This window comes from Cervus elaphus, chromosome 1, assembly GCF_910594005.1.
Source record: "Cervus elaphus chromosome 1, mCerEla1.1, whole genome shotgun sequence".
NCBI lineage: Eukaryota > Metazoa > Chordata > Mammalia > Artiodactyla > Cervidae > Cervus > Cervus elaphus.
In genome coordinates this window covers 49967473-49995001 of record NC_057815.1, presented here as the reverse complement: position 1 = coordinate 49995001, position 27529 = coordinate 49967473, and the positions used below count along the sequence as shown (strand labels likewise).

Here is a 27529-nt window from a genome sequence, read left to right as displayed (position 1 = left end):
AGTGAGGATCTCAAAGTCAAGAAGGGAAGATAGAATAGGGCCAACAGACGAAGCAGCGTGAATCTCAGCCTCACCTCCTACCCACTGGGGAGCCATGAAGCTCCTTCTCTACCTGTGAAGTGAAAGTCGCTCAGTCGTGTCCCGACTGTTTGCAACGCCATGGACTATACAGTCCATGGAATTCTCCAGGCCAGAATACTGGAGTGGACAGTCATTCCCTTCTCCAGGGGATCTTCCCAACCCAGGAAGCGAACCCAGGTTTCCTGCATTGCAGGCAGATTCTTTATCAACTGAGCCACCAAGGAAGCCCTCTCTACCTGTAGAACAAAGAAAATAATCCCAAGGGCCTGGGTGGTGGAGGTGTGATGTCTCCTTGCTTGTGGAGAGGTCCACAGTTCCCTCCCTCACCTGATCTTAAAAAGTGAGAAGGAATTCTCTGGTGAATTTGGCCAAGCTCCCTCAGCATCTCTCTACCTGAGGAGGCAGCTTGCGTTTTCTCTCTTCTCTTAACAATTTAGAGATCAGTGCTCCACTCCACCACTCCCACCCCCACCCCCGCCCCCCATGCGACCTGTCCCAGCATAGCATGCGTGTTTATGGGGAAGGAACTAGATAACTGTGAGCTTCAGAATTACAAACCCAGCTTGCCTGCAAATACCAGGCACCTTCTGCGATACCAGCTTAAAATATTGGTAGTAAGCAGGATAGTTAGTATCAGTAGTAAGTGTGGTACGACTGAGCGACTGAACTGAACTGAACTGAAGTATGGTATCAGTGGGAAGCTTGATATTGATCTCTCATTTGCATCACTCTTTTGTCTTATTTCTCAGTTGGTTCACAATAAGTGAGATAAAGAGGAGTATTGTTTCTCAAGCTCTCTTAAACCCTCACAACAATTACAGTAGGTGGCCGTCAGAAATTTTAAATTTTAAGTGAGATAATGAGTGAAAAGGGCTTCCCAGGTGGCACTAGGGTTAAAGAACCTGCCCTGGGTCAGGAAGATCCCCTGGAGGAGAGCATGGCAACCACCTCCAGTATTCTTGCCTTGAGAATCCTATGGAGAGAGGAGCTTGGCAGCTATGGTCCATAGGGTCACAAAGAGTCCAACATGACTGAAGCAAATTAGCACAGCACAAATGCATGAAAAAGTTCCTAGCAGGCATCCGGGACATCAGTAGGTGCTCGGTCAAGGGCAACTATGCCATTCTCCATCCCTTCTGCCCACAGCAACCCCTCCAAGCCCCTGAACTTGGAGGCGCCGAGCCTGGCATGGAGGCTGCCTGGCTTTTGGGCTCCCCGAGCCCGCCACTCCCGCAGCCGGAGCCCCGTTTCAGATGCTGCCTGCTCCCAAGTGGCCCACAGCCTGGGTGGTAATCAGAGATTCCAGCCGAGTCTTTGATGCCACAGCCGGCGCGGTGAGCCGGGCACTGTTTGAAGTGCCTGCCTGTGTAATAAGGATTTCTAATTCACTCGAACCAAAGCAACATTTGCAGTAAAGATCATTTTTGGAATGAAAAATAAATTGTGACTGGAGGGTCTGGGTTTGTTTCAAAAAGGGAGATCACCCACAAGCATCGCGTTCTCTAAGAAGCCACCCGACCGCCTGTTTTAAGATGGAGAGCACGCCACTCAGAATTTCAAAGTGCTGTTAATTAAGAGCAGTTTATTAAAATGTCAATCTTTTAAACCAAAACAACTCTCTTCCCCAGCTTGCCGAGTGGTCTTCCTAGTCATTCTTCCCACCCCAGATATGCCAGCAGGCAGCTTCATCAAGGCCCATGGAAAAGGATCTGTCTGCATATTGCTCTTGAAGAACAAGAAAGAACTGGTCCCAAGGATGGTCCCCAACACCTGTCGTTCCTTTAAAAGGACTGCTCGTGGAGCCCATCTTGCACGAGACAAGATGACACACGGCTCAGTGTATGGACTCAGGGGCCAAACTGCCCAGGTGGAACCCTAGCCCTGCCTTGCCAGCTACATTCACCCCCTTTTTTTTGTACTTCGGTTTCTTTTTCTACAAAATGGAGTGATAATAATAGTAGCTACCTCACAGGTTGCTGTGAGCATTAAGAGACAATACTTATAAAGTGTTTAGACTGATGCTTGTACACAGTCAGTGCTAAAACAGCATTAGCCCTATTCTTTTCAGGAGTCTCCATGTAGCAGACACTAAACCTCACTTATTTCTTTACACATCTGTCTCTTTCAAGGCAGGAAATGAGCCTTATTCAGTTTTGTCACTCCAGCAATCAAGATTTTGCACACAGTAGGTAGGGAGCAAATGTCTGTCAAATGAGTGAGACAATAAATGAATGAAGGCACGCAGCATCCCACGGGTGCTCGTGAACATGATGTCAGCTGCCCTGCAGGAATTCGTGATCTGAGAGCAGCCGAAAGAGAACAGGCTGTGTGGTGGCAGCTTCTGGCACGGCTCCCAGCGACCCCTGCCCCTGGCATTTATACCCTCCTGTAATCCCCTCCTGTGGGTGTGGCTGGACCTAGGTACATGCTCCTCACGACAGAGTAGGGCAGACTGTGCTGGGACACTGTTCCAGGATTTCATTATTAACACTGGCTTCCATTTCTTCAGCACTCTAGCCTCTCTGGTTTGCTTGCTTTGATGAACTGGGCTGCCATGTTGGAGAGGCCCCTGCAACAAAACACAGGGAACCGTCTTCAGCCAAGAGGCAGCAAGAATGCAATCCTGCCAGCAGCCACACAGATGAGCTTGGAGCGGATCCTTCCCCAAATGAGCCTTCAGATGACTCATTGCAGTGCCAGGCAGCACCTGGATGGCAGCTCATGAGAGACCCAGAAGCAAAGGACCCAGTTAATCTGCACCCAAATTCCTGACCTACAGACACAGTGAGATAATATTTGCCACTAAGTTTTGGGATAATCTGTTACACAGTATCAGAAATCTAATACAGGCTATAAGGGAAGGGAAGAACCTGGGGGAGAGGGGATACCTCCAACCTTGCCCGGAATCTGCCTTGCAGCTTACTCTCTCCCAGAGACCCCTGGGAAAAGCTCTCAATTCAGGAGGCCTGGGTTTGAGTCTCAGCTCTGCGACTCTCAGATGGGTAATCTTGGGGAGTTTCCTTAACCTCGCCAAGCCTCTGTCTCTGTCTATAAAGGAAGATCACAATACCTATTTATGGATGTGTTGAAAAGATTGAGATCACATATATGAAAATTCCTGGCAGGCTTTTCTAGACTTTTCAAGTTAGAAGTGACTGGAAGAGACCTGTGCCCTCACTCTGATGGCCACCTGAGGGCCCCAGCTGTCCCCTCAATGATTGAACATATAACCCTGGAGCAGCTATTGTTGTGGGCCAGGCTCAGTGTGAAGCACCAAAGATTCAGAAGTAAACAAAACAGCACAGCCCCTGACCTTGTGGACCTTACTCTCTAGCGCTGAGAGACAGTTGACCTAGTAAGGAGCAAGAACGAGGCGCAACCACGGAAGTCCAGGGCTCTGAGAGAGCAAATGTGCAGGGTGTGGGGGCATGGCTGGCATGGCAGGGAAGTTGGAGAAGGCTCCCTGAAGAAGTGGGCTTTGAGCTCAGAACTAAAGTTCACTGGAGTTAAACTGCATGAAGAAGGTGGCAGAAGGATTTGTGTGTCTGAAGGCCCCATGGTGAGAAATAGCAGAGCAAGTTCTGATTCAAGAATTATTTGTTTAGCATGTATTGTACACTAGACAGTGTTCTAGGCCCTGAAGATACAACACTAACCAAAACACACATTTCCTTCTCTCATGGGGCTTTTATTCTAATGGGGGAAGGAAGACACGAAATAAATATAATAAAAAAGATCATTTCAGACAGTGATAAAGTCCAGAAAGAAAACAAATAATCCCTCCGATAAAGGAATGAAAAGGGTCTGAGTGAGGGGAGACACATGCATTTCAGGAAAGGCCTTTGGAACTGAAGTGCCTGATGGAGTGAGGTATTCTGAGAAAACAGTACCCCCAAGGGACCCAGTAAGTGGAATGGTCCCCAGACCAGAATGACATGGTGTGTTCTAGAACCAGCAAGAAGACTAGGGGGCTGGAATGAAGAGGTCAAGGAGGAAATGGCCAGAAAAAAGCTGGTGAGGTGCCCAGGGAAGGTCACGCAGAGCCTTCCAGGCCTAGGGGGGAAAGTTGGACATTTTATCCTGGTACCAAAAGAGCTGCTGAAGGTCAGGAGTGGAGGGCGTGACATGACAGTGTTGGAGTTCTGGAAACTTGGGATGGAGAATGCTCGGGGCAAGGGTGGGACTGCAGGCTGGGTGGCCAGGGAGGAGCCACCGCAGAACAGGTGTGAGAGAAAGAGAGAAGGTGGCAGTGCAGATGAAGGTGAGGCTGGCTTCCAGAACCAGGGACCCCTGTCAGCCCTGCCTTCACCTGGCCTCAAGGAACACCTGGCCTGAAGCTTACCCTCATCTCTGACAAGGCTCCTCCCTTCCCCAGATGGAGAAGGTCTGGAGAGACTCATGGTGAGTCACCACGAGTGTCCCCAGACCTTCAGAGGACTGCCACTCTCCCCCAAAATGGACCTCCCATCAAAGATCTCTGCATTGGGATGGGGAGGGAGGTGGGAGGGGGGTTTAAGGTGGGGAACACATGTACACACATGGCTGATTCGTGTCAATGTATGGCAAAAACCACTACAATATTGCAAAGTAATTAGCCTCCAATTAAAATAAATAAGTTAATTTTTTTTTAAATGGATAACCAAAAAAAGATTTCTGCATAAAGGCCGGCAGTGTGGCCTCCAGACACTAATTACCAGGGTTCAAATGCCAACGGCACACCACTCAGTGGCTGTGGCAGCTTGAGCAAGTTACTTAACCGCTCTGTGCTTCCGTTCCCTCCACAGTCAACTGGGCAGAATAACGACTTCACAGGGCCGTCAGTCACCGAGATGAAGGGAGGTCAGGTGCCGGGGGGAGCCCTGGCACAGGGAGTGGCCCTGGCGTGAGTGACTGCAGGGTTAGACTGCCCTCCTTGGTGACCTCCTCTTCACCCAACTTCAAATCCCCAGGGTTTAGAAAAAACAAATGACAAATGATGTCTCCCCACACCCAGTGCCTCCACCCAATCGGGCCTGACTTAACAGGTTCCCCGAGGGTTTCTTACCTGCCCCGTCCTGCACTGGGTCCAATGCACCCTGACCCAGGTACACAGGCCATGAACTGTGGACAGGGAAGATATGTGGGTACCCACCCTCTGTGTCCCTCTTTCCAGCAAGCCCTTCCCAGGGGTGGGTTTCAGGGGGGCTGGGATGGTCTCTGAGCTGTTCTCTGATGGATCCAAACACCCAGCCAGTGCTCAACAGTTCTGCCTTCTATGAATGAGGGCAATGAGTAAAAGGATAAGCGTGTCTTCTCCACCAATATGTGGGTTTCTTAAGGGCAGCCATTCATGTGTTCCACACATATTTATTGTATGCAGATCTTCTCAGGTGTTCTTCCAGGTCCAGGCTCTACCCTACCCAGGGTCCCAGGGGCCTGACCTGGACTGTATGATCCAGGTACCCTTGTTCTTTGGCTTCCAGAGACCCCTGTCTGACTGGGCGGCACTGGGGTGAGGGCCCTGGTCTGTCTGGCAGCTGTTCTCCCATGTGGGGCTGGGGAGGACCCCGCTGTGGCTAGCGCTGGGCACTTCACACCCTTGTTTGTTCCCGTTAACCATGTACACGGTTGATAAAGGTTTATAAATAGTCCCTTCATTACATTCTCTTCAAAGCCCACTCCCCATGCTTCCCCCTGCATTTGGTGCAGGGCCCCCCTTGGTTCCTGCCACGTCACTGATCCATACAGTGTACCCTTCAGACTCCCAGACTTTCTTCTAGCCACTGAAGCAAGGGAGGCGGGTGATAATTCCTGCCTTCTGGGAACTTCAGTTTTAGGCGGAAGAGACTGACAAAAAGTATAATCGAGAAGTAAAATGTATATTATATAGTAGCGAATGCTGAGAGAAGGGGGAGAGGAATTCTTGTGGGTGACAGCAATTTGCCATTTGAGACAAGAAGGCAAAGGAGGCCTCGTTGAGAAGACAACGTTAAAAGATTTCATATTAGTGAAGGGGTAGGGATTCTGAAGGAAGAGAAGCTGAGGAAAGAGAAGTGCAAAGGCGCCGAAGCAATGGCAGGTCATCCTCGAGGAAGGAATGAAGAGGAGGTGCCACTGAGCCTTGTCTCTCCTATAGCGCCTGGGTCCCAGTGGGCTTTGGTGAATGCTGTCCCTGAAAGGGAGAGGGAGGGACAGAGGGAGATGATAGTGGGCAGAAGGAGCGCTGATTGGACAAAGTTCCCATTACTCATCGGTATGCCAACCATAGGGCCTTCTGCAGGCCCCCAGACCTTCAAGAGACTGACTCAGCATCTCGCTTCATGGGCTCTAGGTCACCACAGGTGGGGGGGCGGGTCCGCCCACTGCTAACCAACCCCCACCATGGCGGTCTCTTCTGGGGCTCCTCTTAGTGGAAGCTTCCTTCCTCCCAGATTGTACAGCTTGCCCTCAAGAGAGCTGGTGCCCAAGGTCCCCAGGGGCAGCTCCGGGCTGAGAAGAAGCCCACTAGGTCTGGGCACCTGGGTCTAGGGGCCCCAGGCCTGCCCACCCCCTCAGGCCCACGGCCTGGCCAGGGACCCTGAGTGAGGAGGACACAGGGCGGAAGGGGAGGGGAGCCGGCAGAGGGCGGCCCTGCCCGCACAGGAGAGCCTGTCCCTGGGGAGTCTCTCTCCCTTTGGTGATTGTTTCCCAGGCTCCCTGGAGCCAGAGGAGGATGGAATGTTCTTATCGCTTCCCAGAGGGACGGCTTTCTTCTTCCTTCACAAAAATGTTAAGCTTCATAATCCGATAGGAAACCTGGATGGGCTGCAGCTGGCGGCCTGGGTCCTAGTTCTGGGAACCATGGGGAGGGGAAGGAGATGCGGGGGAGGAGGAGAGGCAGAGAAAGAGCCCTACTGAGTGAGACCAGGGGAGGGGGACCAGGGGCATGGGCAGGGGACCTGAAGACCCTCCCCCAACAAGTGGGAAATCTTGGGGATCCACCTCAGACCCCAAGACTGTGAAAGACACCCTTCACCCTAGCCCACGACAGCCCTGAATTATGAAGAGGAGAGGTCCCCAGGGCAGAGCCTTGCCAACTCCAAGTCGCTGGCCTGTTCGCACACGTGCACAGAGTAGCCTCCCTCTGCACTGGGCAAGTAGTCACATCCCCGTGGGAAGCTGGGTCTGGAAAAGTCTCTCAGAAAACTGCAGTCACAGGTCAGAGGCCTGCCTAGGAGGGGACAGGATAGGTGACCTCAGCAGGGCCAGCCTCCTCAGAAGGCCTGAGTTCTGTGAGGCTAGGATTGCGGTTTCCTAGGAATTGCTCGACCTCCTGAAATGGGACAGGTTGGGGAGATGCCCTGAGACTCAGAAATACAATTAGAGCTGATGAAGATTATCCCCCCAAGGGGATGTGTACCCTTCAGTCATTCATTCATTCTGCAGATGTTCGGTGACTGCTGAGTGCAAAGCTGGGTGCTAACCAGTGAGCGGTTGCTACTCATCTGCTTCTGTCCTGCCCCAGGGCCCCATGAAACATCCCAGGCTGGCTTCTGGAGCTATGAATGCCCCAGGGGACCACAGGGTCTGGGAGGTCAGCAGGCCCAGCCATTTCCTCCTCTGGATCCCCAGGGAGGAGCAGCTCCCCGCACCCCCAGGCAGTCTGGTCAGGGGAAAAGGCAGGCCAGGGGGACCCAGGCCAGACCCCTCAGAGCCCGGGTACCCTCTCCCCACTACACCTCCTTCCATAGGGGGTGACCGTGGACATGATCCCGGTCCTTCTGGCTATGAGATCCCAGGAATAACTGCTAAAAACACAATCACTGCTCAGGCCCAGCTTCAGTACTGGGCCTGACCAGTCAGCCTGAGGCTGAGTATCCAATAGACAGCCTTCCTAGTTCTCTTTGCTTCCAATGTGAAGCCAGGCAGAGTCTCCTGTCAACTGACTTTTTAAAATCAATACCATATTGGGATCTGTTTCCATTCACACACTCATTTCAGCCTTAGCTCTACATATATTTATATATGTAGATTAAAAAAGAAAACTTTTAATAATGGTTATCTCTACATTCCATATAAAAAGTTTCTAGTTCTCTCCAATTTCTAGCTTACAGATTTATATATGGCTTGAATTTTTATAAAGTGTGCATTACTTTTACAATAGAAAAACAACAAGGACATTACTGTTCTGAAATTTAAAATACACTAATACGTTGTTTTAAAAAACAACACATTAGTTTGTGTGGTGGAACAGTGAAATAACTGAGGGGAAAGATTATGTCACTGGGGGTTTCTGGAGGGGTGTATGTTCTGATGTGTTCAGTTCCATGCCAGGTCCCCAGACATGCCCCATGCCATACCCCCATTCCCTACAACCCCAGCCATGCCGCCAGACCCAGAGCCACTCACGCTAAGCCAGAAAACCAACTCTCCTTACGTGAGCCAGTGAGGGAAGGGTCCACCCTGGACTCAGGGCGCTGCACAGTGGTCAGAGGCAAGCTAACAGGGTGCATAGCCCTTCTCCATGGAGGATCAGATGAAGCTGTCCTCAGGAGAGATGAATGTTCACCCAGGCCAGGTGCGCGTGCTGTAGGTGTCATCTGGGGAGGGAGCCAGCTGCAACTCAGCTGCTCTGGGGGCACATCAGACAGACCCCGTGGCCACCCCTGAGCTGCCGGATGGGTGCTGGGACCAAACATCTTCCCCAGGGACAGGAGCAGCTTCCGGGGTAAAGAGGTTGGGACACCACCAGACTGCAGGTTTTGGCAGAAGAGCTGTGTAGAAATGAGGGAAGGCTGAGGCATCTGTGTATCACAGGCTTACTGTTCCCGCTCTTGGGAGAGAAAAAAAGACAGAGACAAGAAAGAAAAAACTGCTGCTCTTTTGAGCTGGGCTCCACACATCTCTGCAGTAGTCATTTGCCACCTTTGAACACATCTGTGTGTTGGTGGAATTTCCCACTCTGAGTCCAGGTCAGAGACTACCTTCATGTGGAAGTCAGATCCTCCCCACCCCACCTCCACTTTCCCATCCTCCCTGCAGCCAGAGTTCAAGCCCGTGACCTCACTCTGTTGACCGGACTCATCCACAGCAAACTTTGAACCTTTGAATTGAAAGAAAATGATGCAACAAAGCAGATGATGCCTGGAGCCCGTTCCAGTAAGGGTGCGGGAACACCGCACCCAGCTTCTAGGGGAGCTGGGCTGAGATTCTGGGACATTAAGTACCAGGCGCTGGCCGTGACACAATGCCGGGGGCAGAGGCAGCACCCTGCAGTGACGGCCGTGGGTCTTTCCCAGACCAGTTAGTTCTGAGAAGCTATCTGGGTGTTGTTCCTGGCTTGGGGTGGGGGCCTCCAGGTCAGGAGCTCTGGCCCAGATTCTGCAAATTTCCCAACAGCCTTTAATACATCTCCATTTTACCCAAATAAGCCAGAGCTGGTTCCTGTGTTTGCAAGATGGAAGCCAAACCTGAATTGGAAGCCTGTGTGTTATTTCACTCTGAACCTGTTTGCAGGGAAGGAACGGAGACGCAGATATAGAGAATGGACTTGCGGACATAGCAGGGGAAGGAGAGGCTGGGACGAATCGAAGTGTAGCATTGACATGTATCCATGACCATGTGTAAATAGCTAGCTAGTGGGAAGCTGCTATATAACCCAGGGAGCCTAACCCAGTGCTCTGTGACGACCTAGAGGGGTGGGATGGAGGGAGGCGAGGGAGGCTTAAGAGGGATAGGGATATACATATAATTATGATTGATTCACGTTGTTGTACAGCAGAAATCAACACAACATTGTAAAGCAGTTTAGTGAAAGTGAAAGTCACTCAGTCCTGTCCGACTCTTTGTGACCCCATGGACTACACAGTTCATGGAATTCTGTAGACCAGAATACTGGAATGGGTAGCCTTTTCCTTCTCCAGGGGATCTTCCCAACCCAGGGATTGAACCCAAGTCTCCTGCATTGCAGGCAGATTCTTTACCAGATGAGCCACAAGGGAAGCCCGTAAAGCAATTTACCTCCAATTAAAAAAATAAATTAAAAAAAAAAAAGTCTATGTGTGTGGTCCGAGGAGGGACAGGAAGGCAGGAGGTTCTCAAGAAGGGACAGTAACTGCTCTGAGCCGCCGCTATGGGCCATGTCACCCCATGGAGACCTTGTGACGCTGATTATCAGCATCAGTAGAGTAGACTCTCCCCACCCCCACCCCGCCCCCTCCACAAGAAACAATAAAACAAATTTCTGAGTTGCATCTGCAGGATGACTCAGAAGCTCCAGTTTCCACGGGTCCAGAGGAGGCCGACACTCACTTCCCCACAGAGCCTTTCAAGGGTCTGAGGGTCTCTCAGTGCTGCCTGCCTTGTCCCACAGCCCCCAGGGGGCGCGCTCACAGTGCACCCCTAAGGACAGCTCCTGAACCCCAGGCACAGGAGTCCCAGAGCGCTCGGGGCGGATGGGGTCCCTGCAGCTGTGCAAGGCAAGATGGCTGGCCATCATGGGGTGGCAGAGAGGAGAGTCCTGAGACCCCCGGGCTCTGCTGTGCAAGGCAAGACATCTGGCCAACACGGGGTGGCAGAGAGGAGGGTCCTGAGACCCCAGGGCTATGGGAAGTAGACACTAGCTGGCAGGCAGTACGAAAGGACTTTTCTATAATCAGAGTGCTCTGGCCTGCCAAAGCTTCTCGTCTTGCAGCATCCACATCTCTGCGTCCCTCCCCAAGTGTCAGAGTCTGAGACACTCACTGCCTCCCTTGGCCAGGACCCCACTCCCCCCACACACCACTTCCCTTAATGTCTCCTCCTGATTTAGAATGTCCACATGTGAGTTTCAAGGAGGCTCATGGACAAACGGCACTGTGTGTGTGTGTGCATGTGCATGTGTGTGCGTGTGTGTGTGTGTGTGTGTCTGCGCATGTGTGTGAGTGAGCCCACCCATGCTGGAGAAGTACAAGCCCTATCTCTCTGGAGGCTGCACGAGCCCTGAGATGCTATCAGCAGCTCCTCACTCTTGCTCCACTGAAGCCAATGTAAATAGAGCCACAGAGCCGCCCCCAGGCCGGGCCGCCCTAGAAGGCCCACGCCTCCTTCCCACCTTCTTGGGCAGCTACCCATGGAGCCAAGAGCCAGGTATCAGGCTTCAGTTGGCTGGACTCCCGGCAGCTCCTGCTGGTCTGTGCTGGGCCTGCAGCCCAGGCTGCCCACAGGCACTGGCCACCGCCCGGGCCATGGGGCCGCAGCGCTCAGCCCATTAGTGCCCACCAGTCAGCCTCCACTCTGGCCTCTGGGGGGGGTTCTGGCTTGGCAGAGAAGCAGAGCACATGGACAGGGTGCCCCGATTCACTGTGCTTCCCAAGACCTCCAAATCTGCCCCAGGACCCTTTCCATGAGGCAATGGGAAACCTGAACGCTCAGGCCAGAAACAGAATGTTTTGAACAATTTGAGAGGAAAAAATTATTCAGACCAATTTCATGACATCTGAGAGCTCCAGGGGAAAAAAGCAGCCACCTCTTCAGGCACTATTGTGTGTTCACGCCAAACCCCAAACAGCTTGGACTGAAGCGGCACAAAGGCTGTCAATCCTCACGTCCCTCCAGCGGGGAACTGGGCCGACACCCGGGCCTCTGGTTTTCTAGGCCACTGGGCTTGTCTCCTCTTCTGTGACCCTGCTTTTCTGGACACCCACGGCACGTGGTTGATGCTCCTGGTCCCACCCACTGGCTGGAACAATCTCCTTGGCCTTTAGAACTCAGTTCAGATATGCTTCCTCCTAAGAGCTCTCCTGGCCCTTCAAGACAGTGAGCCCCGACTACCCACCGAACCCCAGGGGCCAGAGGTCTACCTGGCTTGGAGCCCCTTCCAAGTACTGGGCTCTTCTGAGCAGTAAGCTTCAAATAGGTCACCCCATTTAAAGGGCACAGCCACCTTACCAGTGGGTATCATCATTCAAGTCTCGAGTGCGGCCACCGAGCCTCAGCGTTGAAGTCACTCAAAGTTGCAGTGAGTAGGCAGTGGTGCTGGGGTTTAGAAGCAGGCAGTGTGGAGCCAGAGACTTTGCCCAAACCACTTCACACCATCTCTCCAGCAGCTGCCCAGAGAAAGGAGGGGCCGGTTCTGCTGGGGGAGAGAGAAGAGTCAGGAAGGGCAGAGTGGAAACTTCCAGAGGGGTGCCAGGTATCAAAAGATGCATAGACATTCGGCAGGTAAATATGGCAGGGAAGAGCCACCCCTGTGAAAAGCCCGGCAGGTACTAAGGCCTAGAAAAGAGAAATGTCGGAGGATGGTGGCTCTGGGTTCCTGCAAGTGGGGTGTGAGGAGGAGGCTGCAGAGTTAAGCCAGACCCCAGACCCACCATCCCCTACACACACACACACACACACACACACACACCCCACCTGGCCCAGGGGCTCACACTGGTCCTCCAGGTGAGGAAGTACCACAGCTGTGATACAGGAGGGAGGTGCAGTAGTCTCTGACAGGAGACCCACCCTCAGGGCCCACGTGAAGCCCCGGCAGGGTCCTTTGCAGCCATCGCAGGACCACGTGAGCAGCATTAAGGGTCTGAGTGGACACAAAGGACACCTCTGGGGATGTGCTTAGGAGGCATGCTTTTATTTAAAATATATTGTTCAGTTTCTGTGACATTTGATCATATTCAATTAGAAGACAGTTGTTTGGTCTTGTTTTAATTTTTTTTCCATTTAAAAATGGTTGAAAGTGAAAGTGCGTCACTCAGTTGTGTCCGACTCTTTGTGACCCCATGGACTGTATCCTGCTAGGCTCCTCTGTCTACGGAATTTTCCGGGCAAGAATACTAGAGTGGGTTGCCGTTTCCTTCTCCAAGGGATCTTCCTGACCCAGGGATTGAACCTGGGTCTCCTGCATCGCAGGCAGAGTCTTTACCATTTGAGCTACCAGGGAAGTGCTTAAAATGGCTATGTATGCTTTTAACCAAAAATTTTTTTTAAAATGTTTTTTAATGAGAAATGCATGAAGTAAGACAGAGAAGTCATTCTCCTGTCTGTTCCCACTCAGTTCTCTCCCCAGAGGTCACCACTGCAATAAATGTGGTCCTTCCTGAGCTTTTCTATTTTCATAAACATGCACACAGCTGTACCCATGTATAGGACTTCTTTCTTAAGAGAACACATATTTGTCTGCATCCTGCTCTTTTTCTCACACAGTAATACATGGTAAATTCATTATTCACCAATTCAGTAAATATTCACTGGGATCCTAACTGTGTTCATGGCCTGGACTGGGAGGCTGGGTAGAGAGCAGTAGAGACTGGAAGTCAGGCTCCTGCCAACCAGCTTCTGCAGTCCAGCAGGACTAAGAAATGCAGGCAGTTGCTGGTAGCTGGAAAAGACCGGGAAACTCACCCCAGAAGCTCCAGAGAGTAACACATCCCTGCTGATAACTTGATCCAGCCCAGTGAGATCTGTGTCAGACTTCTGAATTATAGAACTGTAAGATAACAAAGCCGTGAAACTAAAGGATGCTTGCTCCTTGGAAGAAAAGCTAAGACAAACCTAGACAGCATATTAAAAAGCAGAGACATCACTTTGCCAACAAAGGTCTGGACAGTCAAAGCCAGGGTTTTTCCAAGCATCATGTACAGATGTGAGAGTTGGACCATACAGAAGGTTGAGCACCACAGAATTGATGCTTTCATTGTGGTGTTGGAAAAGACTCTAGAGAGTCCCTTGGACACCAAGGAAATCAAACCTGTCAACCCTTAAGGAAATCAACCCTGAATGTTCATTGGAAGGACTGATGCTGAAACTGAAGCTTCAATACTTTGGCCACCTGATATGAAGAACCTTGATGCTGGGAATGATTTGAAGGCAGGAGGAGAACAGGGCAAGAGAGGATGAGATGGTTGGATGGCATCACTGACTCAGGGGAATGAGTCTGAGCCAACTCTGGGAGGTAGTGAAGGACAGGGAAGCATCACAAAGAGTCAGAATTGGACTTGACTTAGTGACTGAACAATGACAAGACAACAAGTGTGTGTTGTTTCAAGCCGCCAAGCTTTTGGTAGTTTGTTACAGCAACGAGTAGGAGACTAACACAAGTGGGTAATCCAGGAGTTCAAGTGAGAGATGCTGGGGTTTGGTCCCAGCTGGTGAGAGAGAAGCACACAGATCAATTCTTGTACCTTCCAGTACAAACGGAGGGGTTCACAGGGGGAGACTTAGGGACTGAGTTGAGTGGATGTGGACGCTTTGGAAGAGGAAGGAGTCTCAGGCGACTCTGGGTTTGGGATGGCCAATGGAAGATGGTGGTACTTTACTCTGCACGCCTGGTGAGGGCAGGACTCTGTCTCGTTCACTGCTGTGTCGCCAGCACCATCAGAGCATCTGGAACATAGCATGTGCTCAATAAATATTCATCGAATGGATTTATTAATTAAATAAGTGGAGAATCTAGGATGCTTATGTTGGAGGGAAAGACGATGAGTTCAGTGATCAGCACCACATGTCCCAAGCAGTTCTGTGGGCCCCCTGCAGCCATCAGAAGGATCCATCAGGAGCAATGAACCCACCCCCAGGATGAGAAAGATGAGCCTCAGTGGAGGGGCCCCCAGCTGCCCTGGCCTGCGAGGCTAAGCTAAGAGACTGCGGCCAGCCAGGAGTCCCTGAGGCAGGCAGGCAGACTGGAGGCGGCTCCCTGCTGACATTACCCCCTAATAGGAGGTCCTTATCACCCGGGATGGAGCCGGGTGCTCTGCTTAATTCAGGAGAAAGCTACTCTCTGGGAAATAGGTGCCAATTTGCAGCAATCACAATAAGAAACATCCTCTCTCTGGCTGATGCAAGCTAACAAGGTAACAGGGCATTGTGCAGTAGGGAGAGATCAAAAGGGTTTTTTTTCCAGGCCCACGGTGGGCACTTAATCCATCTTTTGCTCTCTCTCTCTCTCCCTCCATTACAGCCGCAGATGCACTATTTACAGGGCCTGCATTAGCTGCCTTTTCAGATATCGCACTTCCTCAAAACCACTTCAGAAGGAAAGTGAATTAGAAATGAGTTTGAGACGCAGGCAGGGGTTTTTGCCGCCTCCTCCCTGCGCTAAGGCCAGCAGCACCTTCCTGCCTAGATGCGGGAACCCAGGTCCATACCCTCTCAGCTCCCAGGAGAAAGACTCTGCTGTCCTCCAGACCCTGTGGACACTCTGACTCCGGCCCATGAGGCTGGACTGGAAGCAGCAAGGTGAAGGGCCAGCAGGTGTGGATGAGGAGCAGGTAACACCTCCCAGGCAAACATAGGAAGCCAGGCTGAGATGAAGAGGCAAATCTGGGATGTGGATCCTGGCGGAGGTGGCAGGGTAGGGGTGCATTTTGGACAGCACTGATCTCTGTAGGACCTTCCCCAGGAGCCTTCCTGCTTTTCTCTCTCTGGGGCCCTCCCTTCCACCTCCAGGGAGTTCAGGGCCACTGCTAAGTTAGGGTGGTTGCCTGGGCAGATGCCAAACTGCTAAGGCCCAGGCCAGTGTCCTGACCTTTCTCTACCAGCTCCCCCCACCCACCTTTCCCCGCCACCCCTGGAATACACCACCCCAGGAATGCAACCACCCCTCTCAGATGCACTGGCATCTTCCAGTTATGAGTCTATAAAGGGCAGAGGGAAGGCAAGAACGTGGGAGATTTCTGTCCCCAGCGTGGGAGATTTCAATTCAGGAGAATGTTCCACCAGAAATCCCCATCCAAGTTCCACCTTTTACAGGTAAGTTCATCTGTGAACCGAGTGACTTGCCTGAATTCCTTAAGACCTGGCCAAGGACCTGACATTTCTGACCTGCGGCCAAATACTTTTGCCTCCATCAGATGTGTGCATGCTCAGTCATGTCAGACTCTATTTGACCCTATGGATTGTAGCCTGTCAGATTCCTCTGTCCATGAGATTTTCCAGGCAAGAATACTGGAGTATTCTTGTATACTGGAGTGAGTTGTCATTTCCTTCTCCTGGGGCTCTTCCTAACCCAGGGAAGCATCTCCCATGTCTCCTGCAATGGCAGGTGGATTCTTTACTGCTTGAGCCATCAGGGAAGCCTCCATTGGATGGGTATAAAAATCTAGGCTGTACAAGTGCAAAGAAACTTGGGTTTCATCTAGGCTGAGATTCCTGTCTGGAGGGGAGAAGAGGATCCCACCCCTCCTCCAGCTCCATTTAAATTGTCATATGTATTGGGATTTCCCCAAGAGTTTGAAAGCAAATGAACTATTAAGTGAGAGGAGAAGCCATGGACCTCGCTAGACCTTCTTTGCCGACTGACTATGTGGGAAGCCAGCTCTCAAACAGCTCCCAGTAATCCCCACCTCCTAGGTCTACACCTGTGATTCCCCACTCCAAGGGTGGGTTGGGCCTTGTGACTTAAGTCTGTTGAATAGAATATGGTCAGCATGGTGGGAAGTCACTCGTAAATGAGGTTACAAAAAGATGCTACTTCTGCCTGCTGGCCTGCCCTGGCCTCTCTCCAACCACCCCCTGAAGGAAGCCGGGCACCATGCTGGGAGCCCTCATCTTGTCAAGGAACTGGTGTCTCTGGCCGATAGTCTGCGAGACCCTGAACTTTGTCAACATCCATGTGCGTGAGCTAGGACACAGATCCTCCCCAGTTGAGCCTCGAGAAGATTGCAGCCCTAGCTGGCACCCTAATCCTGTCTGTACCAGAGAGCTTGAGACTTGAATCCCAACTAAGATGCACCCAGTTTCCTAACCCCCAGGAACTTCGTGATAACAAATGTTTCTTGTTTTAAGCTGCCATATTTTGGAGTAATTTGTTACAGTGTAGTTGATGGCTACATACAATGTCGTTTTTGGAAGACCACTTTTCATGAGACAGGTGAAGCAAGAGTGAGCAGAGGCATCTGTGAGGTTGCCACATGCCGGTACTGGGTAAGTCAGCAGACCTAGGCTTCGTTTTGGGTCCTGCCGCTGACCCACACTCTGGCCTTGGACAGGACCCTAACCATTTATGGGCCTTACTTCCCCAACTGCTGGGGAGGACTCTGGGTCAGTTCCAACTGCCTGTGACTTGAGACCTAAGAAAGGGAAGCTTCCAGGCCTGAGAAGACTGCATACGTCATGAGGAAGGGGAGGAGGAAGATGCCTGATAGCCCTGTACCACCCCCTGCCCTTTTCCCCAGACCTGAGCCCTATGGCATGAGTTAGTCTTTAGTGACACCCTCTGACCTCAGAGGCTGGGGCACTCCAGATCGGTGGGAGGAAACTCAAGACACTGAGGGTCCCTTGGAAGGAAAAGTTGTCCTCACTGCCCTGGTCCTCTCCACCAAGCATATCTCCTGCCTTCGGCCCCCACGAGCCCTGAACAGATCTCCGCCAGCCCCTTCCCCTCAAGGACCCAGCTGGGTCCCCACCTCTTCCCCTGGGAGAGCACTCCACAGGGGGCCCAGGGGTCAACAGGAGGCTCCCAAGGCAAAGATCGGGCCCTTGCTTTTCCCAGGCCCCAGCAGTAGCACAGGCCTCCTGCTCTGTACCCCAGGTGGGGGCTGGGTCTCTTCTCTCCACACCAGGCGTGGGACCGTCCCCAAGGTCCCACTTCCCTCCCTGGAGCAGTGGGAAAGCCTGGGAAAAGCCAGGCCACTTTAACACTCCTGGGGGATAAAAACAAGACCAAATAAGGGTCCATTTCTGCCACATTCCTTCAGGCTGCAAGAGAATGCCAGGCCAGGGCAGTCTCCCCACGGCCGCCTCCCCCCACCAGGGCCAGGCCAGGCCTGACGTCTCCAGGCCAGGAAGAGCTGTCTCGAGACCAGGCCCTCTGCAGCCAAGCTGACAGGACTGCTCCCTGCAAACTCTGTTGAATGTGAGTCTGTCTGCTCACAGGCCGAGGACAGGGGCTCCTGCAGGACATTCGCTGAAGGGCCAGGACTGTTGGGGACCCCCAGAGGTTCCTGGAACCCTGACAGGCTATCGTCACTCAGTTCTGGATCACTCCATAAGGTTCTTGCCACATTTTATGCTCTGGCTGATTCTCTCTCTCATCAGCTATTCAATTCTTCTAAGTCAGGGTTTCTCAACTTCAGCACTACAAACATTTGGGGCTGGATAATTCTTTGCTGGTTCTTCCCCAGTGGCTCAGCCTTAAAGAATTTGCCTGCAGTACAGGAAACGCAGGTTCAGTCCCTGGGTCGGGAAGATCCCCTGGAGGAGGAAATGGCAACCCACTCCAGTATTCTTGCCTGGACAGTCTCATGGACAGAGGAGCCTGGTGGGCTGCAGTCCACAGGGTCACAAAGAATTGGACACAACTGAGCGACAGGGCACAAGCATAATTCTTTGCTGGGGGCGGGATAACCAGCTGTCCTGTATGTCAGAGTATTTAGGAAGCACCCCTGGCTTCTACCCCCTAGATGTCAGTAGCACACCCCCACCCCTATGGGTTATATTAACAAAACTTGCTCAGATATACACCAAGAATCACCCCCAGTTGAGGATAACTGTTCTAAATGCATTTAAAGGCCTCTGACTGGTCTCTGATTAAGTGTCCTGACTGTATGCAGGGCTTAGGAGGAAGAAAGACAGGTGGCAGAGAGGAAGGAAACCTCACTGGCCCCATGACCACAAACCCCTAACACACACACACACACACACACACACACACCAGGGTCAGAGCTGATAACTGATCCTTCTCCAATCTTGAGAAGCCAGTATTAACATCCTTGCTTTGTCAATGAAGCTCGGGTGGCTCCATGGCTTGCCCAAGGCCACACAGCTCAGCAGAGGCAGAGCTGGGCTCCAGCCCAGGGCGTGGACACCCAGACCTATGCTCTGTGCCATACCACCCTCCCCGGTCTATGGATGAGAGACCACACCTCCCTCACTGATCTACTTCGGGGTGCCAGGCTCCCAGGCTCCCACGCTCCCCCACTCAGGCTGAGTCTCCTGAGCCTCCTGGGTTGACTCCCCCTTCCCATCATTGTGCTGTCCTGATCCCGGGTGATCGATTTGCATACCATATCGATCTCAAGAGCCATGTAATACGTTTGACTTGTGGCACTTTGCATAATTTTCTGATTAAGTTACTTATTTAACCTATTGACCTTTTCTCTTAATTAGAGTATCTGGGTACTGCAAATGTTGAGTAGTAATCAAGTTGTGCATTTCCCCGAGTGGAATTCACGTCCTTGCCACTTCCCTGCTTCTTCATGACTTCGGCTTCCTCTGCAGTGGCTCCTGTTGAACCAGCTGTCCCCTCCCATCCACCCCCACCCCCACGCTTTCCCCTGAGGGATGTGAGAGGTACATACATGGGGCCAGTCCTTCTCTACACCTCTGCTGTCCAGAAGTCTCCAGAACCAGGAAGGGACCAAGATAAGGAGACAGCATCACTGGAAATAGTATCCCCACCTGAGTGGACAAAATAAGGCTCATATGTGGGTCAGAGTAGTGGACCCTGTATCCGTTGGCTGTTGTAGTTAACAAATCCCAAAACGTAGTAGCCTGCAACACCACCCGTGGATTATTTTCTTAGGAGTCTGTGGGTCTGCTGAACAGTTCTGAAGATCTGAACCAGGCTCCGGTGATTTGGCTAAGCTCACTCACCCATCTGCAGCCAGTCAGTGGTCTGCCGGGGACTGGCTGTGATGAGTGTGGTTTTCTCTGTCAGTCTCCTAGAGTCTCCAGCAGCTGACCTGGATGTGTTCTTACCGATGATGAAGGAACAAAAGTGACAAGAAAGCATGCCCCAGTGAACAGTGCTTGTGAAACCTCCACTTGCATTGTACCTATTACCACACCTGTGGCCAAAGCAAGGCCCCAGCTGAGCCCAGCATCAAGGATATGGCAGAAAGCTCTGCCCACTAAGGAAGGAGAAAAGACCCAGGCCAGGTGAACCTCTTCTGTCCCCCTCTGAGGAAGAGGTGCTCACTTAAGAGTCTTGACACAAGTGCAAAGCAAGGAGATCTTCTTCCTCCTGCCCTTCCCACCCTGGACAAGGATCCCAAGTGTCAAAGTCCAGGGTGGTGAGCCTGGGGCCCTGGGAAGGGAGGTTGCAGTTTGTTACCACTTCTTATCCTAGCATCTACTCTTTAGAGGGTCTGGGTGATACCCTTTCAAGGGCTCCTAAAAATCTTACTGTTCTGGTTGCACTGGGACAGGGGGGATACAGAGAGGCTGTCTCAGGTGCTCTGCGCCCCTGACCACCACCCTCTCCCCGGGTGTGGCCACATCGTCTCCACTCTGCTAGCACCGGCTCAGAAAACTCCGGCAAAGTTCTTGCCTCCCAGGGATCCATGCAGGCAGGGAAGAGGTCCTTCTTACTCTCTCCCCAAACCTCTTTTACTCAACGTAATTACTTTGAGATTTTCATCTATGTTATTACATGTACCAACAATTCATTCCTTTTTATTGCTAAGCAGTATTCCTTCACATGGATGGACCACAATCAGCTTATTCATTCACTTCTTGATGGATAACTTGAATTGTTTCCAGTCTGGGGCAATTACAAATAAAGCTGCTACATTCATGCAAGTCTTTGTACAGACATATGTTTTCATTCACCTGGGTAAATATATAGAAGTGTATTGTCTGGATCATAGGGTAGAGGTATGCTTAGCCTTCCACGTAACTGCCAAGCCATTTTTCTAAGTGGTTGTAATTTTACATTCCCACAGGTGGTGTCTGAGAATTCCAGTTGCTCTACATCCTCGTCAGCACACGGAATGATCAGCCCTTTCAGCCATTCTAGTGAGAATTTAGCAGCATCACTCCATGGCTTTAATTAGAACTTCTCTACTGACTAATGAGCATATTTTATGTCCATAGCTCTTCTTTTAAACTGGGCATCAGATTGTGCCACAACAGTCTATATCTTTCAGCCTCCCTTGCAGCTAACTATAATCATATGATTAATATTAATTTTCTAAACTTCACTCATGCTTACTTAAAAGAAAATTGCTTGCCCTCATTCCACACTTCATATCACCTGCTTTTGCTGAAGTAATACTGCATAAAACCACCCCAAAATTCAGTGGTAAACAAGTGTGAGTATTTATTTCTGACACATCCGCAGGTCTCAAAGCAGCTGCTTCATTTCCAATCCTAGGTTAAGTTCAGGTCTGCCCCACATGTCTTGTTCCCACACCGAGGCTCCCGAGAGAGCAGTCACCTTGGGCAGGTTTTTCTTATGGCTGAGGTCAGAAGCTCCCAGAGGATCAGATGGAAACTTATGATGCCTCTTAAGGCCTAGACTTGGAACTGGGGCAGGGGAGTTTATTCCCTCTGTGGAGTTTATTCCTACTGTTTTTGATAGACCAAAAAAGAAGCGAAAATTTGCTGGACCATGGAATCTCCCAGTGTACTTGTCCCCCCCCCCCCCCACAAGCTGGAACACAGATGTGTCTGTGACCCACACTGACCGTGAAGCTGAGATTATTATTCTAGGGATGATGGAGGGCACCTGGATCCCCAAGAGTCCTAGAGAAGCCAAACTGTGGCCCACCAGTTCCCCTCTCACCTGAGGATGGTGAGGCCAAGATGCAATAACCTCCATCTTCTTTAAGACATCGCATTTTTAACCCTCTTTGTTTAGCAACCTGGACTTCACTCTCATGTATGATCCAGGTTTTCCTTTTCTGGCACAGGGAAAACTTGTTTTTGTTTTACTTTGCTTTAATCTCTTCTCAGGTGGAAAAAAATTACCCAGCCAGCATTCTTTCATGTCTGCCAGCCAGAAGAGGGAAGGTCCTGGGGTCAAAATGCAAAAGTTAATGCTTCACGCTACCATCCAGCCACATGACCTGCCCCGCTGGGTGTCTCCAAGAATTCTGGGAGCCGACTTGCCACGTTCAGAACACCCCCTTCCCTGCTCTCCTGCTGTCCAGCGCATTCACCCTTCTCCCACATGGAGCTCCCGGCTCTGCTGTCCCCAGTCCTGCCTTCCCCAGGCCTGGGGCTCGCCCTGCAGAGCGGGGTCCCAGCGCCAGCCCGCTCTCCTTGTCTCTGACTGGCAGCACCTCCATCCAACCCTGCTCCACTCGACAAACACAAAATAGCAGGCTCTGGCATCTCCTGAAGTTCTGCTCTCATTAGCACACTGGGAGGTAAGTGCAGGCAACCAGGGAGAATTTACCCTGCAGCAACAGGCTTCTCTGCAGAAGCCAAACACACCCCAGCAGGTAGTGAGTGCAAAGGCTGGGCCTTCAAATACTTCTGGAATCGCTCCTTTCCCTCTCCACAGAGCCAACCCACTCCTCTTCTCTCTCCCCGTGTCCTCCGCAGCCTCAGCCCCGCTTTTGTGCCCCTTTTCAGCTCAGCTTTCAGGCTCTTCTCCTGTGGAGCTTCCGCGGGAAACAGCCCAGCCTCATCCAGGGCTGTTTCTTCCCCAGGCACTCTCTCTGGCCACTGGCAGCTCCACCCCATAGCAGGAAAAACCCCGGATCTCACTGCCTTTTCTCCCCCTTGCCCTCAACACCCTTACCTTCGTCTCTGCCTGGGCAAATTCATTCTCATCTGCCAAGTCCTGATTAAATGATACCTCCTCCAGGAAGCCTGCCCTCAGCCTCCGATTGTAGTGGTGCTTTTTTCCTCCTCTGGCTCCTACTGGTCCACGAGCATCTCTGTTCTAGTTCCAGCCCCTCGGTATCACTGTAAGGTGTTTATCTGTTTCCCTCACTTATCAGTCTGTGCCTGCTTCAAGGGAAAGGTCATGGTCTTTTTTTGTATTCAAGTCTCCAACACCTGGCCTAGTGCCAAATAAATGACAAATATCAAGCCCATGTTTATTGATGCCTGAAGCAATGAATGAGCAAAAACAGACACGTGAAGAAATAAACAGCCAGTTAGATGAGAGTCTGCTTGGAGGCACTTTCCCTTCCTAGCACTTATTTCTGAAAGTACGTCTTATATATTTATTTACTATATCCTCTCCCAGCCACCCTGTGTATGTACTCTGTGAAGACACAGGCTGCGTGCTTCATTCACTGTTGTATCTTCCATACTCAGCTTCAGGCCTGGAACTTAGAAGGTGCACAATAAATATCTATTGGGCAAATGAAAAAAATGAACATGGATTGGAGGATAAGAGGATGTAGGGGTGGGTACCAGGATAAAAGCAGGAAAGGTCCACTTGAGTTTTATAATCTAGAGAAACCTGGCCACTTTTTCTTGAGAGAAAAAAGAGTTTAACTGGTCTCTCGGTTTCATAAAGACAAGGCCCAGGCTTAATCTAAAAGTGTGCTGTGCTGTGCTTAGCTGCCTCAGCCGCGTCCGACTCTTTGTGACCCCATGGACAGAAGTCCCCGGGGATTCTCCAGGCAAGAATACTGGAGTGGGTTGCCATGCCCTCCTCCAGGGGATCTTCCTGACCCAGGGATCAAACTACATCTCCTGCGTTGCAGGGGGATTCTTTACCACTGAACCGCTGGGGAAGCCCCATCTAAAAGTGTAGATTAAGGAAATTCAGGGTCAGCCTCTTTACAGAATAAGCATTAAGCATCTGCCCTAGGGACAAGGGCCTATATCTGGACTTTTTTGTCTTTTCATGTTAAAAGAATGGCAGTTTTTCCTTTGGTTCTGGTTTGTTATTCCTGATGAGTGAGATGGACAGGTGTCGTAGTCTTGGACCCAGAGAGACAAAAGAGATGAGAGAAGATGCTGAGCTGAGGGGGAGCTGCAACACCCCCCCAGGACCAGGGAGACAGGCGGGGACAGGCCTCCTTGTGATGGGCCATGAGGACACTGATGTGTGCACGCTAAGTCACTTCCGTTGTGTCACTCTTTAGGACCCCCTGGACTGTAGCCCACCAGGCTCCTCTGTCCATTGGATTCTCTGGGCAAGAATACTGGAGTGGGATGCCATTTCCTCCTCCAAGGGATCTTCCTGACCCAGGGATGGAACCTGTGTCTTTGGTATTTCCTGCATTGGCAGGCAAGTTTTTCATTGCTAGCACCGTCTGGGAAGCCTGAGAACACTGATACTGAAGGGTAAATTTTAAGTTTTCTCTCTGTGGGGCACAATTTCCTTAGAATGTTCTCAATACCATCCATTACCTATGACGACTGTATGTCAGGGAGACTTGGAGAGTAAGACAGGTGTTGTGTCCAGGTTCGGAGCAAACTGTTAGGGTGGAGAAGTCAGGACAAGCTGGGGAGGATGAGGGGAGAAGCCCACAGCGGCACCTCACAGAAAGAGGTGACAGCAACAGCCACCCCGAGAAAACACTCCCCACAAAGCCTCAGTGAGATGTAGGTGGGGCTGAGGTTTCCTCCAGTCAGCAGGGTGAGGGCCTCAGGTATCAGACTAGGACGGAAAAGGAAAGAATGTCTGCAAGAGCCTAGAGAACGGGAAGGCACAGCTTATTAAAGGATGGATGGATGGATAGATGGATGGATTGACAGGTAGATGAAAGGGTAGATGAGGGGATAGGTGGAAGAAAAGATGGATAGACTGGAGAATGAGTGGAAAAATAAATGAATAAGTGGCTATTACTACTCCCTCTCCTTGCGGTATGTGGACCCAAACAGAGTGACTGGCCACTTGGATGTCTGAGTTACAAAGGAAACGGGTAATCGTGTTGCCCATCTGGAACTCACTTCACTGCTTAGAGTCCTAAAAAACAAGCCCGTCTCTTCGGCTTCCTGGCCCTCTGCCCTGGCAAGCCCTGTCCCAGGCTGGTGCGTGGATATGCTGCAATCAGCTCAGGGGAGGAAATCTCCTAGTTAAAATATTCAACAGCAGCAGCTAAGAATGCACAGTGATTAGCCAAGTGCACCCAGGCCCAGCTCCTCCACTCCACCGCACGGCCTGATTAGTACAGGAGGGGGCTCGGTCAGCAGAGTCTGCAGCCCCAGGAGGGGCCCTGGCACTGCCAGCTCTTCGTGGACCTTCCCTCCAGAGCGGGGCAGACGGACGGAGGGGCTGTTGCTGACCCCCAGGAAGTCAGTCCTGCTCCAGGCCTCCTGCTGCCTCTTTAAGACCAGGACCCTCACAGTCTGCCAGGCTGTTTCCTGGCTGACCACCTACCATTCAATCACTTCCTCATCCAGCACTTTGAAGCTGATCTTCTTACTACTCCCATTGTATAGATGAGGAGACTGAGGCTCAGTGAAGTCAAGTAGGCTACAGAACTAGAATTCAAACCCCAATCTTAAGGTCACATGTAATACTACTGTCTCCGTACAGGCATCTGACGGTGAGGGTGCCCAGTCAGGGACCTGCAGAGACCCTATTTGTCCAAAAGGGCTGAGCAGGTAGGACGAGGCTGGTCAGGGAGTCCCTCCTTTGTGGGTTCGTCTCGCTTTCTTCAAAGGAGATGGTTACACAGACCTCCCTTCCTGGACCTAACTACCGCTCACGGATATGCCCTCTGACCCCAAGAACTGGTCTTTCACCTTGCCCTACCACCTAGCCTCACAGCCTTCACACCCAGAGCCAGGGACCCGGTCTCCTGGTTGCCCTAAGCCAGCATCACTGGTCCTGGAGGACCTTCACCCATCTCAAACCCTCTTCCTCGTCAGAGCCTAACGGGGTGCGGCAAAGCCTCTCTCAAGCCAAGAACAAGCGTAGCTTGTCTTGCTCCCACCACTCCCTGCTCCCCTGACTCCTGGTGGGCCCACAGGACCCTCCTCAACCTTCCCAGCTTCCCTCCCTCTCTTGACCTCTCGCCATCACTCCGGTGCCCTAGTCACACCCGCATGCCACACAAGTTCCCCAGTCACTCATTCTGCAGCAGGGCCATCCTCTCCCCTTCTCCTCCCCACCCACTCAGCAAACCCCAATCCTCTTTTAAGACTCGACTTGAATATCATCTTCTTAGCAGAGACTTTTCAGCGCCCCTCCTCCACCTATCCAAAGACTAAATAACCACTCCTTCCTTTGGCTCCTTCTGGGTCTGCCCCTCTCATCAGACACACTGCCCTGCCCATGGCTGTGACAGCACCTTAGACAGATGGCACTAGGAGAGGGAAAGATGAAACAGTGAACCTCTCACTTGGCACCAACTTGGGCCTAGCTCCGTACTTGCAGAACCAATAATCCCAGAGAACTCTCTTGGGGCTAGGCTGGGGAGGGGGCTGATCAAGAGAGGCATCTGATCTGGCCTCCTATTGTGTCCCATCAAACTATCCCCAGGGCAGTATCAGCTCCACATAGTGTGGAGCCCTGATCACAGTCCAGACATCCCCTCCCACGAAACGAGTCTCCTGTCAACCTCCCCTTTCCTCCACAGTGACACAACCTCTGTATGTTAGTATCTTGACTAAAGACTACTTTTCCTCACACTTTGTTGCAGGGAGGTAAGTCCTGAGACTAAACTCTGGCCAATGAGATGTAAGCAGAGGGTAACAACTTGCTTAAACCTTTTTAAAAGAAGCTGGAATGTACCTTTCCCCTTCTTGAGTCATCGCTTGCTCCATCCTGCTGCCCGGGATGTCTTGAACTTTAGCTTCCATTGCAGATCATTTGAATTAGAACCACACTTTAGGAGTGGAGAAGCAAGAGCTTCAGAGTAGCAAAAATGTTTTATCAGCCATGCATTATGTACCTCCAAGTTTGAAAATGAAAGCAAAATAACAATGTCTCTTCTTTCTTATTTTTTCCAGCTGCTGTTTGCTTAGGTCTCTGTCTTGTGCAGCAGAACCCAGCACAGGGTCCTTTTCCTACCCACTAATCTCCTCTGGTATCACCTCCAGAGTATCAGGCTGTGGTCACGGTCAGATATTCCATCCCCTCCTCTCCCAACAGGCACCTTATTCTTATTCTTAAGATGGTCCTTAATCTCTACAACCACCCCAATAACTTTTGAAGACCACATACCCAAAGAATGTGAGAGGTGTAACCTTTGTCAGTGAAAATCTTGTGCTATAAACAATCAAGTATTAAATGTGGTAACAGTGAATAATTCTTAATCATAAGACTATGGGTTTTTTTCACTTCTTCCCTTCTTGGCATATTCTCATTTTCCTCAGTGAACATTTATTGCTTATAATAATAAAAAGTAGGAACTTCCCTGGGAGTCCAGTGGTTAAGAATCCACCTTCCGGTGCAAGGGACATGGGTTCGATCCCTGATCTGGGAACTGGGATCCCACGTGCTGCGGGGAAACTGACCCCACGTGCCACAGCTACTGAGCCCTTGCACTCTGGAGCCCGCTCACTGCAACTAGAGAAGCCCGTGCACCACACCAAAGAACACACATGCCGTAACTAAGACTCAGTACAACCAAAATGAATAAGTCAATAAGTAGAATAAAAATAATGACAAAAATAAACAATTTAATTTTAAAAATCTGATACAATTCTAATAAAAATAATACATCAATGTCTCTGAGGACAAATCAAAAGTTGGGAGGATAATAGGTATATCCAGAGTGGGCTTTCCTGTTGGCTCAGCTGGTAAAGAATCTGCCTGCAATGCAGGAGACTTGGGTTCGATCCCTGGGTTGGGAAGATCCCCTGGAGAAGGGAACAGCTACCCACTCCAGTATTCTGGCCTGGAGAATTCCATGAACTGTTCCATGGGGTGGCA

General features: G+C 51.1%; 1 long non-coding RNA gene across 2 annotated transcripts; it reads right to left on the bottom strand.

Moving 5' to 3' along the window:
- Positions 1 to 1345: 1345 nt before the first annotated feature.
- Positions 1346 to 27492, bottom strand: LOC122694091. Of its 2 annotated transcripts, XR_006341110.1 has the most exons (7): positions 22484 to 27492; positions 21521 to 21750; positions 19314 to 19413; positions 14199 to 14400; positions 13420 to 13504; positions 11968 to 12151; positions 1346 to 2650 (listed from the first exon to the last, which is right to left on the bottom strand). It is a non-coding gene; the product is annotated as an uncharacterized LOC122694091 (long non-coding RNA). The 2 variants fall into 2 exon arrangements; XR_006341112.1 differs by lacking the exon at positions 19314 to 19413 and having other exon boundaries at positions 1618 to 2650.
- Positions 27493 to 27529: the final 37 nt, after the last annotated feature.